This window comes from Suncus etruscus, chromosome 1 (genome assembly GCF_024139225.1).
Source record: "Suncus etruscus isolate mSunEtr1 chromosome 1, mSunEtr1.pri.cur, whole genome shotgun sequence".
Classification (NCBI taxonomy): domain Eukaryota; kingdom Metazoa; phylum Chordata; class Mammalia; order Eulipotyphla; family Soricidae; genus Suncus; species Suncus etruscus.
Window position 1 is genome coordinate 109,990,032 of NC_064848.1, and position 21,140 is coordinate 110,011,171.

General features: G+C 32.7%; 1 protein-coding gene and 1 non-coding gene across 2 annotated transcripts in view; one reads left to right on the forward strand and one right to left on the reverse strand.

The window, feature by feature from the left end:
- MAGI2 (membrane associated guanylate kinase, WW and PDZ domain containing 2) overlaps positions 1-21,140 on the forward strand; it is a 1,487,205-nt gene that overhangs the window by 565,906 nt on the left and 900,159 nt on the right. The gene's annotated exons all lie outside the window — the stretch shown is intronic.
- On the reverse strand, positions 9,444-9,550 carry LOC126027416 (U6 spliceosomal RNA). Its single transcript, XR_007502262.1, has one exon. It is a non-coding gene; the product is annotated as a U6 spliceosomal RNA (small nuclear RNA).

Below are 21,140 nucleotides of genomic sequence, written 5' to 3' on the forward strand. Positions count from 1 at the left end.
GACATTAGCTACATTATTTTAGCTATCTTTATTTATTTAAGCACCATGATTACAGAGATGTTTGTAGTTGAGTTTTAATCAAAAAGAATAACCCCTTCACCACTGCAACATTCCCACCACTAATGCCCCCATCTCCCTCCTCCTTGTATTCAAGACAAACATTCTACTTCTCTCACTTATTAGCATTGTCATGATAGTGTAGTTACTTACCACTCTTTGTGGTGAGCTTCATATAGTGAATCTGTCCTTCCAGCCCTCATATCTATTGTCTCTGATTTATTTCACTCAGCATAATAGTTTCCATGTCCATCCATGTATAAGAAAATTTTATGACTTCATCTTTCCTGACGGCTGCATAACATTCAATTGTGTATATATACCACACTTTTTTAGACATTCATCTGTTGAAGGGCATCTTGATTGTTTTCAGATTATAACTATTGGAAATAGCGCTGCAATGAATATACATGTGAGGAAAGGATTTTTGAATTGTATTTTTGTGTTCCTAGGTTATATCCCTAGGCATGGTATAGCTGAATCACATGGGAGCTCATTTCCAGTTTTCTGAGGAATCTCCATATTATTTTCCATAAATGCTGGACTAGAGATGGCATTCCCACCAGCAGTGAATGAGAGTTTCTTTCTCTCCACATCCCCACCAGCACTGATTGTTCTTGTTCTTTGTGATGTGTGCCAGTCTCTGAGCATAAATTGGAGAAACAAGTCATGAAAACTACTAACTCTCACATATGATTTAATAAAAATCTATTTCTTAAAGATAGGTTTCTCTCTCCCTGCCTACTTTTATTTTTCTCTTCCTGATGTTCCCTACTTGTATTCTCTGTGGGATATGTGGGGATTTGTATAATTTATTTTCTTATTTTTGTCTTAACCTTATTTTTAACATTTTTGCTATTAAGTTTACCTTTCTATAAATTTCTAGCTGCCTGCCAGCCTTACATTTTATAGTCAGTCACCTTGAGCTGAGAAGTCAAAGAGAGAAACTTTCAGTTTTCATCCTTGAAGTTATAAGAAACTGAAAGAATAACCTTACACAAAAATTCATGGCCTAATTATTTTAACCATAATACTTGTATTATTTTAAATGTAAATATTGTTTAATACCTGCTTTCATTTACCTTTCAGTTCCTAAAATCTATTTTAAGTATCATTTATAATATTTCATTTATATTTCTAATTATTTTTCTTGAAATGGCTATCCAATCATTTTATTTTGCCATGACAAAGTTTGAAAAATCCTACAACTTAAAATACATATATATATAAACACATATATGTATCTGTCTGTATATAAAATTTAGAGAGATAGAACAAGAGAGACAGATAAAGAGAGAAAGGGGAATGTTATGGCATAACAGTTTAATTTATTTATTATAAAATCTTGATGCAAAGTCCTTTATATGTTTCACCTTTCAAAGTGCAGTTTATGATAATTCTATCTTATCAGCTATGCTGTGTCCTCTATCTTATGTTTGAATAATTGCAAATTTGTTTTCTTTTTATTAGCTTGTATCTTATTTGACATGCATATGTGATTTTTTGTTTTTATTATAATCTGATTTTTATATTTCATAGGTGGTCATTCTCTAACATACAAAATAAATAATGTTGGTTTTATACTTTACAGTACTGTTAATGGTAGGATCTCATGCTTAACACAATCCAGTGCCATTTCATTCGTAGTTTCTATTTTTCTTCACCATTGTCCCAGTGTTCCATAATGGTACCCCATCCCAAGTAGTAAAAATTCCACTAAAAGCCTGTTTTTAGTTGTTACATTTGGTCATTTGTTATTCCTCTACTTTGTTTTTTATTCCCTAAATATAAGACATTTTATTATGTATCTGTCTCTACCCTTATGACTAACTTCACTCACCATGATACTCTAGATTTATTCAAGCAGCAATGAATTGTATGATTTAATATTTTATATAATTATATATATAATATTATATAATATATAATATTATATATATATATATGTTCCACAGTTTTATTATCCAATGGTTAGTTCTTACAACCTTGGGTTGTTTCTAGTTTTGGGCAAATATGAACAGTGCTGCAGTGAACACAGAAGCACATATTTCTTCTGAATATATATTTTTGTACTCTTGGTTAAGTATCAAGAAGTGGAATAGTAAGTCATATAAAAGCTCAATTTCTAGCTCTTTATTTGTCAAAAAATATCACTTTTCTATCAAATTTGAATGATAGTTTTGTAAGGAGATGATTTGGAGCTGACAGTTTTCATCTTTCAGTAATATCAGTATATAATTCTACTCTCTACTAGGCTAAAGGTTTTTGTTGTGTTTGATAAAAGCTTAATAGAGGTTTCATTTTTATGTTCCTTTTCTCACTAGTTGCCTTTAATCATTTAATTATTCACTTGATATTTTAATAATGATGTTTATTATAGATTATTTGCATTTAGAAAATGTGGCTATTCTCTCTATGTCCTGAAAATATATGATTATTTCTCTCTTTAGATTTGGAAAATTATTAGCTGTTATTTATTTAAATCTGGTTGCCAATTTTTTTTTTTTTTGTATTTGGGCCATACCCGGCATTGCTCAGGGGTTACTCCTGGCTGTTTGCTCAGAAATAGCTCCTGGCAGGCACGGGGGACCATATGGGACACCGGGATTCTAACCATCCACCTTTGGTCCTGGATCAGCTGCTTGCAAGGCAAACACCGCTGAGCTATCTCTCCGGGCCCCCAAATTCTTTTCTTTTTTATTGTCTGAAATGCCCATTATCCTGTTATAACTCTTCTAATGAAATCTGATATTTCTTATAGAACTCTTTCTTTTATTTCTCCTAAATCTTGCTTCTGTCCTTCTTCTAGTGCCATCACTGTCATTTTATCTTCAATTTCTGATATTCTTTCCCCTGCAAGATTGACTCTACTTATGATGCATTCCATAACATTTACTCTTGAGGGGGTTGGAGTGATAGCACAACAGTAGGGCTTTTACTTTGTAACATGACCAACCTGGTTTAATTGCTGGCATCCCATATGGTTCCCTAAGCCTGCCTGGAGTGATTTCTGAGCACAGAGCCAGGAGTAACCATTGAGCACCACCAGGACTGACCAAAAAAAAAAAAATTACTCTTTATAATTTTTAAATATATTTAATCCTTCACGAAGAACCTCTTTTCTCTATGAGTTGCACTCAGAACTCATTTTTATATTTTGAGTCTGTTTCTTTGTTAATTGCGATGTTCCAAGTTCTTTAATTTATGATAATGCTTCTTTGCCTGTTACAATCTCAATTCCTTACCTTTATATTTCCGCTAGCATTGTTATTTCCTTCAAAGAATTCAATCTTATATTTATAATCATTGATTACTGAAATTTTCTACAATCACATTTGATTTTTCATATTTTTGTTGTCTCACATGAAGCAATATATCTCTAGACTCAGTACCATTTATTTTTATGATAAGAATGAGGAGGTCAGTGGAAAATAAAATACAAGATCAAAGTATTGTTTGTGGGAGTAATTCGAAAAAGAGCAGCTAGAGGGAGAAAAACACACTAACCCTCCATCTCTGACGCTCTCAATATTCATCTAAGACAAATCATATGATGCGTCCTTCATCTATATATCATGGGTATATTTCCAGGCTATGATTTATTGATGAAAGACATAGGGTACTCAGCTGTTAAAACTACATAGTACTCAGATTTAGTTTGGTTCAGTTGTTTTTGTTTGTTTGTTTTCCTGTTTGTTTTGTTTTTCTTTGCCTCATATCTTAGTTTAGACAGCACAATCATTTAGCCCAGTGTTTATTTTATCATTTGTGATTTGGTCTTGCTTCTCTCATTTCAGTGTCAGGGTCCTCCCAGACAGTGTCAGGGCTGCCTACAACAGTGTCATTTGGTATGTCTCACTTTTGATAAATTCTCTGGTAAGTTAACCCCTTCAACAGTTCTGTGCACAAAAATTACTAATTGTAGCAATATGAATGTATTTGCCTTTTTAACAAAATAAAATATGAGTGATTTAATATTTTTAGTTCATTATAGTTTATTTAAAGTTGTGCTTTAATAGAAAGCCTTGCATGCTAGTTTCCTTTTTTCTTTTCTCTCCCCCAAAACCCCAGTACCTAGTACTTTCTCTCTTTCCCAAATATCACTATCATTGAACATTTCTTCTTAATACTGTAATCTAGGATGTCATATGTGCATTTGCTGCTTAATTCTAATATTTTTGAGCGAACTATCTATTTTCTACACTAGTTCTTGCATTCTAACTTGTTTCTGTTACTGGTTTTCTAAGCACCATTGACCCAGAAGCCATAGAGCACGCCTGATAGAGGAGTGGTGTTAGGCCAGACCCACAGAGACACTAAGACACCAGAGATAAATAAAGAGTAAAGTTTATTAGATCTCAGCATTAAGGACTACCGGGCCAAAGAGAAGCCAAGAGCCCTGGGCAGTCTTTTGGCACATATTTATATACTTTCAAACACAAAGGCTGGAGCAGACATTCCCATTTTATTGATGTAAAGCAAAGAATGCTGAAAAAGAAAACAAGGTTATGGGACCCGAGACATCCTTGTGAGCTTTTTTGACACTTACCCAATTTATGAGGTTGCCTTCCCTATTCTCTGGGTAATTGCTGCTGGGGTGTTTTTTTTTTTTCCTTACTTATCTCTTATTTACAATCTGTCCAGGAAGTGTTTTTTTAATTTACTTCTTTGTTTCCATATCCTGATTCCATTGCTCCTGAGAAAAATAAGCAACACATGGCAGTTAGGATATCCTGACAGACTTGCGCCATACATACATCACATTCACCCTAACTTTGGGCAGCTCAAATTTTGGCCTTCCAGCAAGGAATTGTGTTTGTTTAAGGCTAATTCCTATAATGGGAGTAATACAGTCTTATTGCAGAAAGAGTGAATATTACAGTACTAAACATAAAAGCAAATAAAATATAAACAAAGAGAATGCTCAGTACATAAAATTATCTAGGAAAAAGCAAGGAAAAGGGAAGAAGGCTCTCTCTAATTATAATTATCCTTATCTTGCTCATTCTATAAATGTCAATTCTAGTAATATTTTATTATTCATATGATTTACAATTACCATATAAGATCTTGATTACAATGGTGAATAAGTGTTTTAGTTACTGATTTAATAAGATTTGAATAATGACAAACTTATCAAATGGAATTTAGTGTTAATTATAATAAATTTTCAATAAAAACTTTCCAAAATATTACATTGTTTTTAATCTGAATTTTTAAAGTTTCATTCATGAAAAATAATGCTTGCTCTGGCTCAGGGAACACTCTTATGGGACTAGTGAGAACCATATGGTATGCTGGGATTTAAACTTCAGTCTCCTATTTACAAGGCAAGTGCCTTGTCCACTGTACTATTTCTCCATCCCTGTATGTTATTTCAAATTGTTTTTATTCTAATGCCATTTGTGAATGGCCACCTTTCTAGATATTAATGTTAATGACTCTAATGCTTTAAAAATGCTAGCATTAATTCCTCATTTTCTAGAATTTAATGCTCAGAAATGCTCCATTGTTCTGTGTATCACTCATTGAATGTCTGTGGCATACAATGTTTTCAATGCTTCTCAGGAAAACTGAGGTTCTGCAACTGAATGTTAGCTACAATTACATTTTTATTATCTCAACATTCTTTTCTCAGTTCATTATCCTCAGTTCTTGGTCACTGAATTATCATCATTCAAACCAGGCTTTTCTTTTCAACCCAAAAAGCATGTTTAAGTGCTCAACAAAACCCAAAGCAAATACTTACAAAAATCGATTTCTGTATGTTTTAGTGAATTTTCTTCAAGTATGCTACTTGCTCCACATTCTAAGGGTTATGTTATCTTTTTTGTTTCAGATAGTTCATGCCACCATGCCAACTTTTAAATTCTCAACAGGTAATGAAGAATTTAGATCATGTACATAATTATTCTTCAGTTAGCCTTTCTCTTCACCTGACCAAATACTGAAATTAAAAAAAAAATCAACCACAAACTTGAGCCTTTGAATTGAGTTCTGTAGATTTGCACTTTATCTGTAGTTATTCAGCTTAATGGCAAATGACAAGGACACTGTTTGACCCCACTCTACCTATATCCAACATCTCAAAGCTGCTGCCCTGAGGCAATTTCAGGATTTACAACAGCCTCAACAGGCAAAAATATAGCAGAATCACGAAAAAGCTAAAGGAAGAAGCTTAAAATGCACAAAAAGTATAGAAACTAACATAAGCAGAAAAATGTGTAAATTTAAACAATGGTTTTTAATAATTTTATATAAGAAGAAATGGAGATAAAATATCCTTTCTCTCTAATTACTGATGATCATACTTCCTATTTTATTCCACATAGGCTGGATTGTTACCTAAAAAATAATCATTAAAAAATAATCCACTCTCAGGGTCAGAACAGTGGTGCAGGTGCTAGCCTAGGATGAACCGCAGTTTGATCCCCGGCTTCCCATATGGTCTCCCAAGCCAGGAGCAATTTCTGAGCGCATAGCCAGGAGTAACCCCTGAGTATCATCATGTGTGGCTGAAAAAAAAATAAAAATAAAAATAATTCACTCTCATAATTGTTACTGATAGATATTAAATTATATAATCCTCCCCATAACTAGAAATTTTCCCATTCAATCAAAATGTATGTATCTGAAAATATATCATAATAGTCTATCAATCAATTCTTCCATTAAAGAACAAGAATGGACACTAGGAGGATAGATCAAATGGTATTGAACCCAGAGTTCAATCAAAAGATCCTCCTCAAAAATATAGACCCGGTGGTGTCTGACACCAATCAGCAGAGATTTCCAGCAATGGGACCCTGAACCTCCAAGCAGAACTAGTGGTGAATCCTATAAAAGAAAAACACAAGCTAGAAATTAGTCCTCTTGTGTTAAAATTCCAAACCAAAGGTTTTAAGAGGATTAAGGTACTATGGTCTACCCTATTCCATTCCCAGATCTATCTGGGTTTCTTATCACTACTTGAGACACAACCAACCACTAAACCGGGAATAGTTCTGAGTTGGAATCACATTGCTGAATGTGCCTCCCACAACAAACACATACAGATAAAGTAAAATAAAATTTCAAGATTAAATGGCCAGGTAGTTCAAAGGACTTGAGCACAGAACTTCCACAGGGCATAACTCTTCTGCTCAAAATTTTAATGTATTTTATTGATTATATGTTCCATGAGCATTTGAAACCACAAAAAATATTTCACCCACTTTCCAATGTTTACTTGTGTAATAATAAAAAAAAAACATCATGTTGGGAGCCAGATCAACAGTTCAGTATAAGTCATTTGCTTTGCATGCTGCTGACCCAAGTTTGTTCATGGGCATCCCAGAGAGCCCCTCAAGCCTGTCAGAAGTGATGTCTGAGTGTAGAACCAGGAATAACCTGTGAGTGCTACCAAGAGTGCTCCTCCCCCCAAAAAATAAGCCCACCAATATTCCACCATCTTGTGTTTCACTGTTTCAATTTTACCTATATTTCTTTATCAATAATATTTGCTTTTAGGATTTTCTTTACTATGGGTCTTGACATAATTTAATTATACACTATTGCCTCCTTCTGTTTCCATTGACCTAATGCAAGGAATGTCTTCTTTGCAACCAATTTTTCAAATCCACATTCTTTGCTATTCTTATACTAAGGAAAAGATTTAAACAGTACTTCTGCCCTCTACACATTGAGTTTCCTACAAAAGACTTTAAAGAAACCAAAGGCAGATTCTAACATTAGACTCAAATGTGTTATGTAGTAAAAGCATCAGAGTGTCTTAACAAACCTGGCTATGATTAATAACAAATTTTATTCAAAGATGTTTTCTGAATAAAGTCACTGTCTACAATTTTGCCATTAGGTTCATGTTTTCTGGACACCTGTGCTTAAAAAGGGAGTCTTTTTTAAGACATATGGGAGGGTATAGAGCTCATATCTATTTCTTCAACATTTTGCTTTTCACTGTCCATTCTCTTTTTCATCATTTTCAGTGAAATTTAAACTTTTATTAAGCATTTAAAAATAACTAAGAGAACAAAATGAACTGTGTCTATCTTCAAAGGACAAAAGGCAATGAAAGTTAAGGAAATAAAATGTGTTTAGTATCCTATTCTATGACAACCAAGAATTACATGAGAGCAGAATGAAATGAAATAAGGTATTTTTATGAAAATTGGTTAAAATTTTATATGTGAATCCCAACCTGTTATTAAAATTTTCTGAACCAGACAGAAAATTGAATGTAGGCAAGGAATAGCACTCAATGACAGTGACATTTCCTGACAGAGCAATTCTTTGCATATCAGCAGGGCTAATTATACTCATTTTGACAGCAGCAGTTTAACCCATTCACCAAAGGAAAGTGCTTCTTCTAAGACCAATGATCTAATTCATCTTTAGTATGCCAATCTAAAATGGAAATAAATACTTTAAAATGTACAATTAATTTTCAGTGGCTAATATGTAAATGATAAGCATACTTTCTATTGTATGTATTGTAGTAATCATGAGGTTTCTTAATTTGGGAACCACATAGAAAACCAAGTTAAAAAATCCTGATATTTCCTATTCTGCCTTAGAAGTTGGACAAATTAAAAGGTTGCATGGAATATATGTTTAACTTTAAAGGTGAAAGATACAAATAGGGTCAAGGAAATAGCTGAAGAGCTCATGCCTGGCCCGAGTTTAATCTGACTTTAATCCTTAGCACTCTATTGTTCCCCTCTCCAACCAGCACTGTTATTTATAGTCATGGAGGATACCTCCACCACTAGGTTTTGTGTGTGTGTGTGTGTGTGTGTGTGTGTGTGTGTGTGTGTGTGTGTGTGTGTGTGTACTCCTGGCTATGAGCTCAGAAATTGATCCTGGCTTGGGGGACCATATGGGAAGCCGAGGATCAAATCACAGTCCATCCTAAGCTAGTGTGGGAAAGGTGCCTTACTGCTTGCACCACCACTTCAGCCCGAGTCCACATATATATATATATATATATATATATATATATGTATAAAAATATATAATATATTAATATATATTAAGTGGAAAACAATGGACATTGAACATTTTCTTAGAGATATGCTCAGTGAAATACTTCATCTAAAATAACCTCTGTAATCTTCAACCTCTGTAAACTAAAATAAATGAGCTAATTTTATAGCCATCCAATCCTATATTTATCAATAAGTAAAAAATAAAATTTAATAAAATAATTGGCAAATAAATGATTTACAGAATTTGTAGGTCAAACAAGAAATTTTCTTTTCATAGCAGTGGTTGCATGCAGTCATTTCCTAACATTTTTCTTCTGTTTATAAAACCATTATTTGAACCCATATAATGTAAACAAAATTTGTATTAAAAGGGGTAGTAGATATAGTAATTTTCTAATTTTTTTGAATATGGAACGCTTCACGAATTTGTGTGTCATCCTTGCGCAGAGGTCATACTAATCTTCTCTGTATCGTTCCAGTTTTAGTATATGTACTGTCAAAGCAAGCACAATTCTCTAATATTTTTTTAACTTTAGTAATTATTTACTTATCGGAGGGTAGATCACTCTTTATTCCTGCCTCAGTGCCCAGACTGAGGCTAGTGTCTTAATACCCATAATATATCACCAACTAATGATTACTTATAAAATAAACATCTACCCAGCTATTTTATATACATATAGGATTTTTTTTTAATTCCTTGCCTAACTTATTTGGGATATAATTTTAAGTATTTTAGATTTCAAACATTTTATAAACTATTTTTATCTTCTAGAATTATTAGTACTAATAAAAAAGATACTGATGTTTTAATTAGCTTTTGTTTATTTTATTTTTCTATGTTTTAGTTTTAACATGTAATACCAGCTCACTTATTCTAGGCCTCATTTGTTAGTGTAGAGCTTTAACAGTCTATGACAACTGTTAAACAAAAGGGGCACTGTAGGTAATATCTTAGCAAACTAGTCCCATTAATCCAAGATGTTAATGGACCATAGCAAAATAGACTCCTTTTCCTAGATTAAGTGATTATATAAACACTGTGCATTATTAATTTTCTTAATGCTTATTATATCAATGTCAGGTGATAATATCAAATTAACTATGCCTGAGATAGCATGATTTGTGTCTGACCAAGACAGAGGCTTATGAATGAAATGAGAGGATAAGGTTACTTTGCCTTAGTACTATGGAGATGACAAAGCAATGGGTCCTTATTCAGAATATACATCATCCAATGTAAGAGGCAATTAAGAAAACTTTCTGGGGCTGGAGTGATAGTGCATTTGCCTTGCACAGGGCAAGGCATGGACCTGGGTTCAATTCCCGTATCCCATATGGTCCACCAAGACTATCAGGAGTAATTTCTGAGTGCAGAGCCAGGAGTGGTACAAAAGCCCAAAAAAAAAAAAAAAAAAAAAAAAAAAGAAAGAAAAGAAAAGAAAAGAAAAAGGAAAAGGAAAAGGAAAAAAAAACTTTTCTGGGCAAATTTTAGTCATCTACTTAGACACAAGAAAAGTAAGAGGCTATTAGGAAATTCATAATCAAAAATGCCTTTCATAAAATACCTAGGAAATTTTTGCCAATTTTATAGAGAGAAAATATTCCCAGGCACATTTTTTCTCTTTAGTTTGTAGTCAGGCTTCAAATAAATTAAAGTTCATATTAAGGCACTTGTAAATTAATATTAGTATTTGAAATCTGCTTATTCCATCATCATTTATAAATAATGCATTCTCCTGGAAAGTAGAATTTCATTCTACTTGCATTGGAAAAAGAACACTTTAAAGACAAAACTTTTATCAAGACTTTTTTAAAAAAATAATTAATTTGTAGTTACAAATACAGAAAGAGAAATGAAACTTAAACACTTATTTAAAATAATGTTTTAATATAAATAAAAAACAATACATATGGCTCAGGCGAAATTAGTGTAGAATCCTAGAGACCTACTTATAATACCTCTATCCATTATTTTATTTAGATCTGAGTTTTGTTATTAACTTATTTTAGATTGTATTTGAGAGCAATAAAGAGCCAATAAAACAAATTACATGTAGCATAGCTTATGTGGATTGCAATAGATAATATCCATGATTTGTAAGAATACATATATATATATATAAAATTATAATAAGATTGCAAAGTATACTTTCAAAATATGTGAGTAGGGAGTTGTAGCCAATTTTTGTAGAGTGAACAAGTTTATAGGAGCCACAATAATTTAATTTATTTTACTAATGTTTTGTGGTCCACAAAAATTGCTTTGTTACATTCTCCTATTTTATTTTTATCAAGTTCTGTGAAGATAGCAGGGCATATTTTTATTGTATAAATACAGTAAATGCAGCTAGATATCCTGATGTGATAAGGTTGATGATGGCAAGACAATGATTAGTAGCTTGATGTTTTATTATTATACAGTGTGTTGACTATTCTGGAAAAGAATAAATTGTGTTGCCTTTATCTTTGTACATAATGATAGACATGATTTTTGACATAATAGCTGAAAGAGGGACATGATATTGTGTAATGCAGGAGAAATTTTCAAATCCACAAAAATATTCAAGACTAGAAAATTCAGAAGAGGCAAAACATACAATTCTAAAAGCGAAAATGTTTCCACTATTTTATGAAGGAAATAATGATGAACTATTGAAGAAACAAAGTTTAAAATGAGTGCATAGTGACAAAGAAGAAAATGTCTTCAACTTTGACCCAGATCAGGTCCATAAGCCAGGAATTTATATGACCAAGTGGAGCACGTCCTACTGTTCATGCTCCAAAATATTTACAAAATAATCCTCAAAAATGAAAGTTTTCTTTCTTGTTTACCTTTCTCTGGGGTAATGGCTTTCTAAATGTGACTCAATCTTGGATGTCTGTCTTGAGGAATGATATATAGATGAGAGAGAGAGAGAGAGAGAGAGAGAGACAGACAGACAGACACAGACAGACAGACAGACAGACAGACAGAGACAGAGACAGAGAGACAGAGGGAGAGATGACTGCCTGGAGCAAATAAGTCTCAGAATAGCAGATTCTTTTAGGTATTAAATTAAGAATCTAATGACCTCCAACTGTAATTTTTCTTTAGATCCAAAAGTATTAAAGCATATACATTCAATGAAAATCATCCTTAATACAAACATAATATATCCTTAAATATAACATAAATGATGAAAACTTTTTTTTTGGTTTGGGGCCACACCCAATGGCGCTCAGCAGTTACTCCTGACTATGCACTCAGAAATCACTCTTGGCAGGCTCGGGAACCATATGGGATGCCAGGAATCAAACCCAGTTCTGTCCTGGGTTGGCCACATGCAAGGCAAATGCCCTACAGCTGTGCTTTCTCTCCAGCACCATTAAAACTTATTTTAAACACTCAACTGTTTGTAAGTACATAGCTGTTTCATCATCTAGACCAAAGCACACTAGTAATTTCAATTAATGACATATATTGTTATTCAAATATTAATTTTTGAAATTGCTTACCCCAATATTCCTATATTCAGAAATAATATATGTAAGGAGAATGGTGTTGGGCAAATATGAGTGTATTTTTTTTATTTTTATTTTGATCATAATGGCTTACATATCTTTCACAGTAGTATTTTAGGTACATATTAACATTGAATCAGGGGAATACCCATCATCAAATTTGTCCTCTCCCCATCCCAGTTCCCTTTCTGCAACCCATATACCCCACCATCCCCCCCCTCCCCGGGCTGCTAGAGTAGGTGGTCCCCTCTTTGTCTAGCTTACTATTAGTGATCATATGTCTGTTTGGTCCTGGTACCTTCCCTTGTTTCCCCCTCTATTTAAGAGGCGGAACTAGATAAATCGAGTTATGTGGTTTTGTTTGAAGGAAAGAAAAGCAATAGATTGGGGTACAAAAAAAGAAAAAAATTAAAAAAAAATTTAAAAAAAAGTCAAATACACTGAAAATGGGCGGAGTCCTTCTAGGGGCTTTCAACCTCGGTTGGAGAGCGGATGTGGAAAAGGTAATTGAAACACCACAACAATACAGAAAGAAATACCAAATTAAATATCCAGTGAGCACTACAGCAATAAAGACAAGCACCACACAATAGTCTCGGTTCTGAAATCAAATCATGCCGGAGTGCAAAAAGAAAGATAAGATAAAATAAAGTAAAATAAAATAATATTGGAGACATCAATTTCAATCTCTACACCAAAATAAAGATGTCAAAAATTGATTAATCAATAAATAAATATGTGAAAAAATGATTGTTTTGTGCCTTTTTTTTTCTTTTTCCCCCTGCATAGGCACATTAACTATTGGTGATATTATAGAGAGAATTCCCTTGGCCTAGGAGATACAGGGTTTCTCCATCCCTGAAGTATACTGTCATGGGATTAACTGTAGACTCCTTGCATGATCATTTACTCTCCCCTCGATGCTTTTGTGGTGTATGGAAGATTTCTGCTTCGTCTTGGATGGTAAAATCAGACCTCTGTATCTAGAGATCTTGGTGACTGTGCAGCTCAAGGAATGGAGTTTATGGTGAAGTCTTTCTTTGTGGTTCTAGCAGTTCTGCTAGAATTTCAAACAAAACAAAATATAAATTCAAGAGTTAGTTTCTGATTTCTGGAGAGCTTCTTTATTGAACAGATTATTTGGAACACTTAGAAAATGAAGCAGTTACCAAAAACAGTTAGTGTTCTCCAGAAAGAAATTTAAGCAATAAAATTAATTTTCTTTTATTTCAGGGACTGCTGAGAATGGTTCATTTAACATGAATTCAGCAAAGTAGTTTGGATAGTCATTCATGATATTATGTTCATAGATAGGTGAAAATATTATTCAGTATGATAATAAAGATAAGAGGATTGCATCTGCTTCAACAATTCAGTAAGTTCATTAATAATGGACCATTGAACTAAAAATTTCATCTTATCTACATTTTTATTGATAGTTTATAAGGAAACATAAGACTCTTTATACCAAGTTTACATTTGTTTGAAAGACTGGTTATAATTAGTTTATCAGATGAGTGATAGAAGCCTTATAACTTGGAATGATGAATTGAAATTATAAGAATAAAATTGATCTTTGGGTCTGAATCTCAAAGGCCTACTTTTAAACTGGCTCAGCGTATGATAATTTGGTTTTGCCAAATCGACAGGCTATGCAATTACACTGATTTTCAGTATAGTCATGAACTATATTCATTTAGAAAATTTTTGTTTTGCTAGGAGGAAGGAGATTTTTATATTGATTTGTAGTGGGGAAGAGGAAATAGAGATTAGAAGAGTGTTTCTTCTCTAGGTTACAGAGCTACTTCAGACGTACTTGCCTACAAAATGTTGAAGGGAAATGGGATAATAGAAATGGATTCATAAACCTTTTAAATCAATGAACATAACTTCCTTTCTGATTATAAAAGTGATAAAAGTTAATAATAAATAATACATATGCAATAAAGTTAAGTACAAGGGATAAAAAGGTCCCCTTCATCTTTTATGTGTACCATGTATGGTGGTCCTATTAAACTTCAAGAATACACTGCTATTCCACTTTAACTACTCAGCAGACTCAGCTGAAATATTATTGTCATTGTAATTTATGAAAAAATTTGAATTCTACTAATCTTTTTATAAATTTAACAACCTAGAACCCAAAATAAAATTAACCCTGTCCAAAATTTCACAAGGATCTTCCCTCCAAAATTGAAGGATTCCAAAGGCATACATAAAATTATATCCAGATAACACAAGTAGAGTGATGTCAATAATTCATTCTTATTATCAAGTATCATTAGTGAAGCAAATGATTTGCTAGAAATGTCCTGGAAACTTACATTGGACCCAGGAGATAGCAGATTTGTCTACATAGAAGACATAATTCTGATTGTGATTTTACTTTGGGCCTAGAAGATTTAGGTAATGTAATTGGATGCTATGTTTGGATATTGAATGTCAATGTTAATAAAAAGAAAATAGTGAGAATTGGCATATGTATATTTATTAATAAGAGCTTATTTGATCCTCAAATTCTGATAGAGAATGTTTTTTCCTGGCTAAGTTAGACTATATATAAACAACATAAACTTCTCTTAGACTAACTGCTAGCAAAGATAAAAAAGGCTACTTTTTTTTTCATGTTCTTAGTTCCCTCTAGCTTTCTAATATGCTGAAGGAAATAGGAAGGAAAGGAGGTAATAGGAAATTATATTGTGAATAGCAGGGTAATAGCCAAGGACTTCTCTTCCCACACCAACATATGAAAGACAAAACCTAAATCTTTTGCAACCAGAGTCATCTGCTTCCATACAGTTATGTCTAACCTCTTTTCATCAATATTTAAGTCACTTGTCCCTATCATTCTTATCCACTGATATTAATTTAAATGAATCTTAAAGTCAATGCCTATAAGAGGGTAGAGAATGAGAAAAACAAACTTTGGAGTTTCTACTAGCAAATGTTCTAACAGTAAAGCTTGCCACCCTTCAGCCCATTTTTTTTTTATTTTCATCTCTTAAAATGATGTCATTTGGGGGCTGAAGATGTAGCTCACTAGTAGTGAGTTATATGGGAAGTAGTAGTTTTATGGGAAGGAAAGTTATATGGGAAGTAGTTATATGGGAAGGAGACTGGGTTTTAGTCCTAATATCACACAATAATTAAAATCACCTTATAAACCAGATACTAAGTAAATGTTTAGTATTGATTTGTTTGGTTTATCCCCTACAATAATTTAGAAATAATTAGCTGTATTCTCATGAAGAGAGGATGGAGATTTAAAAAGGTTTAAGTAACGTTCTTATTCATACATTGCTAAGAGCCAAAACTACAATCATGAGCACTTATGTAGACAGACTATTTTTTATCTCTCATCCCCTTTTCTCATTTTTACATTATTTTAAAATATATGTATTACAATAGTAAGTACTTGTTTTCAATTTATGTGCAATTGACTATTTAGATAAGAGAGACCATGGCTAGAGTGATATAGTACAATGGCATTTGCTTGCACGTAACTGACTGATATTCAGTCTTGGAACTCCAATGCTTGAGCCTTGTCAGGCATATTCCCTCCACATAGAGCCAGGAGAAAGCTGGAGCACCTTCAGATGTGACCAAAAAGCCAAAACAAATCAAATAGAGAAAATAAAATAGAGTGGTTTTGCATTTTCATTTAATTCTTAGGAATTTTAGATTTGGACTGAATGGTAATAGCTCAATGCCATATAAGGCCTGCCTGTTGAGCACAAGATCATAAATTCAATCACTAGTGCTATTATATGTGCCAAGCATGAACTGAATTCACATTCTGCTGTTCAAACATGGCAACTCTGAAATCTGCCATTCCCCAGAGATGTAAGTTATTTCTAGCCATACAACAGCCAAGATGGTCTGAGTATCACAGATACTGAGATGCAACACCCAATAATATCCATTAAAGACATGTGAGCATTGTGTTTTAGAAACCCACCAGTAGCACCTGCATTAGCACCACAGTAACCCCCTCCCCAGCAAATACTATAAGAATAGTCTGGCACCAGAGCAATAACATGGAGGTAGGGCATTTGCCTTGCATGCAGAAGGACGGTGTTCCCATATGGTCCCCAGAGCCTGCCAGGAGTGGTTTCTGAGCATAGAGCCAGGAGTAACCCCTGAGCGCTGCCGGGTGTGACCCAAAAACCAAAAAAATAAAAAATAAGAATAGTCTCATGTTCACAAGAGTCACAACAAAAGCACATACTTGTGCAAGTGCCACAAAAAAAATTAAAGCCCTTAGCCAGAGAGATAGCTCAATGGCTAAATAGATGCTTTGTAGGCAAGAGGCCCAGTTCTGATCTCTGACACCATTCAATCTCTTGAACATCACTGGGAGTAACTCCTGAGCACAGAATCATAAGTATCCACTGTATGAAACCACTGAGTACAGAATCAGAATTATCCCCTGGTACTGACAGGTGAGATGCCCACAAAAGAAGTACAATTTTGGTGAGCACTTTGGCTGAGCCTGATATGTGGCCCAGATTAGCAAAACAACCAAATGTGTAAGCATCAAATTAGTTGTGTGTACAACTAATGAAGGTAAAAATATATAGAAGGGAAAGAATAAATGGATATTTCAGATTGTACAAAAGTTATTTGAAATATATCTTTAAAGAATTTTATATTCTATGAGAATACTATTAAATATTCTGTGAAATGCTATTATCACATTTGTGTGTAAATTATATATTATCCAAGATATTGCTTATAAGTGTATATTAAAATATTTTTATGTTTTAACATAATGAACATAAATACCTGTGGTTATGATATATATATAAGAATATCATATATGTATATATCTACATTTGTATATAAACATTGAATAAAGTTTTCAGATTTGAATTTTTAGCAATTGTACATTTTTATTAACTTATAAAATCAACTTATTAGGCATGCATGAATGCATTATAGCCTTTAAATTCTTTAAAATTTGAAGGTTTAATTTTAATAATTTAAATAATATAATAAATATAAAATGATTTAATACATTATTATACTCTCATTTTATTTAAAAGTCTCATTGGAAAATTTAGGTATAGTTATCATCTTATCTTTATCTTGAAAATATAGTTCATCATTCAAATGAGCGAGTATATTCCACAATAATGGAAACCAGCAGAAACAAATTAAACTTAGAGGCTCTTTCCTCAATATTGTCATTTTTTGATGCTTAATAGGATTTAGAAATCCTATATATCTGGCCCTTTGAAAACAGAGATAGACATTTTCCTTTATCTGGACTCTGGTGTTATTTCTCATGTAAACTAGCTTAACAGATGGGAGAATGACCTATTCTCCATATGTGCTATGGATATCAATTCTTGCTTTTAAAAAATGAAAGGTTAATGTTTCTGCTGAATCCACAGAGCAGATTCTTCAGATAATTGAATTTCTGTCAAGGTATTTGTTAGCTATTTTCATGTTTCAAAGTTCAACTGAATCATGTGTACAAATCTTTGAAATTATTTGAATCTTTGAAGCCATTTTAATGGTTTCTCCATAAGATGATGTGGTTATTTCCTGTATTTAATAAAAAAAAATCTTAATTTTGAAGATAGAATCTTAATCAGATAGTTTTGAGAGAAATGGTATTATGTCTGGTAATTTAGTGTTTCATATTATAAATATTGTTAATAAAATAAATCCATTATATTTAATTTATACCATAGAATGTGCTTTATAAAATATAGAAGCAAGAAATGATCCCTTGATGGCCAACTTTTGCTTTTCTTGCAAGTGTTAATAATTGAAGAAATAAGAGGGATAATGATAGTTGAGGATAGTTAAACACTTAATTTTCATAAGTAATTTAACTTGCTTCATTCAGCAGATTATTCTGCTAGAAATAATTTGTTGAATTAATTTTTATTTTTATGCCAAAAGAATGATTTATGCACTGGCAACACACAGGGGTTGCTAAAGATCATGTGTATGACTGTCCATTGTAAATACAAATTCCTAGAGACTAGCTCACAAGCTACTTCAGACTATTTTATGCTTCCACCTGCAATCAGCTCTAACAGTCAATCATCTTTTTCCTTCCTCTTCCAGAGCAGAAATGAATGTGGGAAAGTTGAGATTAAGACAATTTTTATTGACATATAATTGCTATAGCATATTATGAAGATTTCAGGTCTGTTATCATGCCCTGCCTTCACTATCAAGTTATATCCCTGGTCGTGTTCTTTCCCTCTGGATTAGTGCATTTAGCAATACAATCCAGAGGGTGAGGATGTGGCTCATGAGGTAGAGCAACTGCTCTGTATGTACAAGGCCCCAGGTTCCATCTCTAGCCATGGTGGCCCTCAGGCAAAACTGAGTGTCAAAAATTAACAAGAACAAAATCCATCTCTTGCCTACTGAATGACTAAGATATCTTGGATTGAGGGGAGAGTCCTAACCCCGAAACACCACTTGGTGTGACCCCAAACCAAACCTAAATATCAATAAAAGAATAACCTCCCTAAAACATTTACAATTGAAAATTTTTTAAATAAAATTACAATTAACTATGAATAATTTAAAACAAAATAAAATATTGGAGGCCAATAAATTTATTTTATAAAGAATCTATAAATATTAAACTATATATTATCCTGCTTTGTATTCAAAACTATCCTGTGTTAGAAATAATACTAATTTCTTCTTTTATGTAGGAAGAAACCTGGTTATTGGAAAATTAATTCTTTTGTGCAGACACTTTTCTAGGACAATTTCTTCAAAGCCTGTGCTCTTACTGAATTTTCATACATCCTTCTCTTACTGTGCAGGTTGTCCTTGATCTTTTTTATAGTGAGGATCAAGAACAACGCTGAAAGTTACAACTTTCCTTCTGGATTTAGTAAGTCTACACGTGTATTTCTCATTCTGGTGTGAGTCACGTTAAACATGAGGAATGTAAATTGGCAAATACAGTCAAAATAAAATCCACTTTTGGTAGTGATACAGGCTGCTATGTTTGGATGTGTTTCTGGGTTTATTCATAATTAACCTAGTTTTCTAACCAATTTACTAGATATAAAGTTGGGTTACACAGTAAGAAAGGGTATGAAAGTAAGTATATGGGTAAAGGAATCTTTCCCCAAGACCAGATGCAGAGCTTTTCCTGACAAGCCATTAAATGGGAGCGTGCTTTTTTTGTAAAGGTAGAGGTTGGTTTGAAAGAATGCTTCTGTCCTATAGGTAGCATTCACACTGTTAAAAATATTTCACTGTCAAGTTTTGTTTTTTCTAACATTAATTTCTTAATTTAGTGTATGGCCTTTAAACTACCAATATTGGAATGCTGCTATCTTAATTATTGTATTGTTTATTATTGTTTTTAAAAAGACAAGCTGACTTATATAAGAAAATATTTTTATCTTCTATTTATATAAATTGATATTTTACAGACTTTTAAAAATTAAGCTGACATTGGTTAACAAAAAGGCAAATGTTTCTAGGCTTAAGGGTAGAATGTTACCCAACCACACTTACAACTAATGAGCTGATAAACCTTTGTACAGTTCTCTTTACTTAATAATCTAAATTCTACAGCGAGGATTTTAGGGCTAATTTTTATTGTTATTATCTAATCGCTTGGATCACTTTTTTATAGATTGTGCTCAGATTTGTCTTTCTCCTTCTGACTAGCTTCTATTAACATATACTCTCTGATTCCAATGTTATATCAGAATGCAAGATTTAATCTTTTCTAATACCTAGAATATTCCTCTGTGTATATGTATTGCAGCTTTTTTTTTACCTATGAATTCATTGGAGAAAATACAGGTAGTATTTTGTTTTGTTTGTTTGCTTGTTTTAGTTTTATGCTTTTGGGCCACACCTAGTGGTGCTCAAGGCTTACTCTTGACTATGATTAGGGATCACTGCTGGTGTAAATGTGTGACCATATGTGGGAATAAAACTCAGGTCAGCCATGTGTAAGGCAAGTACCCTTGAACATCTCTCTAGCCATTACAGGTAGTTTTTAAAAAATAAACAATTTATTAATACTTTGCCCTTCTTCTGAAAGCACTTACTTTTCTTTCTAATTTCTTTATCTCTAACCCCTCTAGTTCTTAGGCTCTATCATCCCTCCATCTCCTTTCTTTTACTCTTATTTTCTTTCTTGTTATCATGTATTTTTCTTTTTTCCTAAAGACTAATATTAGCTGAGCAACTTCATATTATAGATATGCCTTGGTATTTTATAATTAACTTTATGACAGTTAATTTCTTCACCTTTGATATAAACCTTAATGTAATACAGCATGATATAATGAGTTCTACTATAATAGAAATGTCAACAATGGTATGAAAATCTAGAAAAATAAATAGAAGATCTAACTTATAAGGATAATAAAACATTTATCAAGGAATCTAAAATTAATCATTTATAATGATCATGTTATACTGAACAAATCTTCCCATTTTAATGAAATAGAAAATGGTAACCTTATAATAAATCAAATGTGTGGGTATATTATTGGTATTTTTATTACTGTAAATTTTATGTTCCCAATGTTCTATTTTTTTTCAATATAAAACAAGGTTTTCTATTGATAATAACTGTCACTTTTCTAT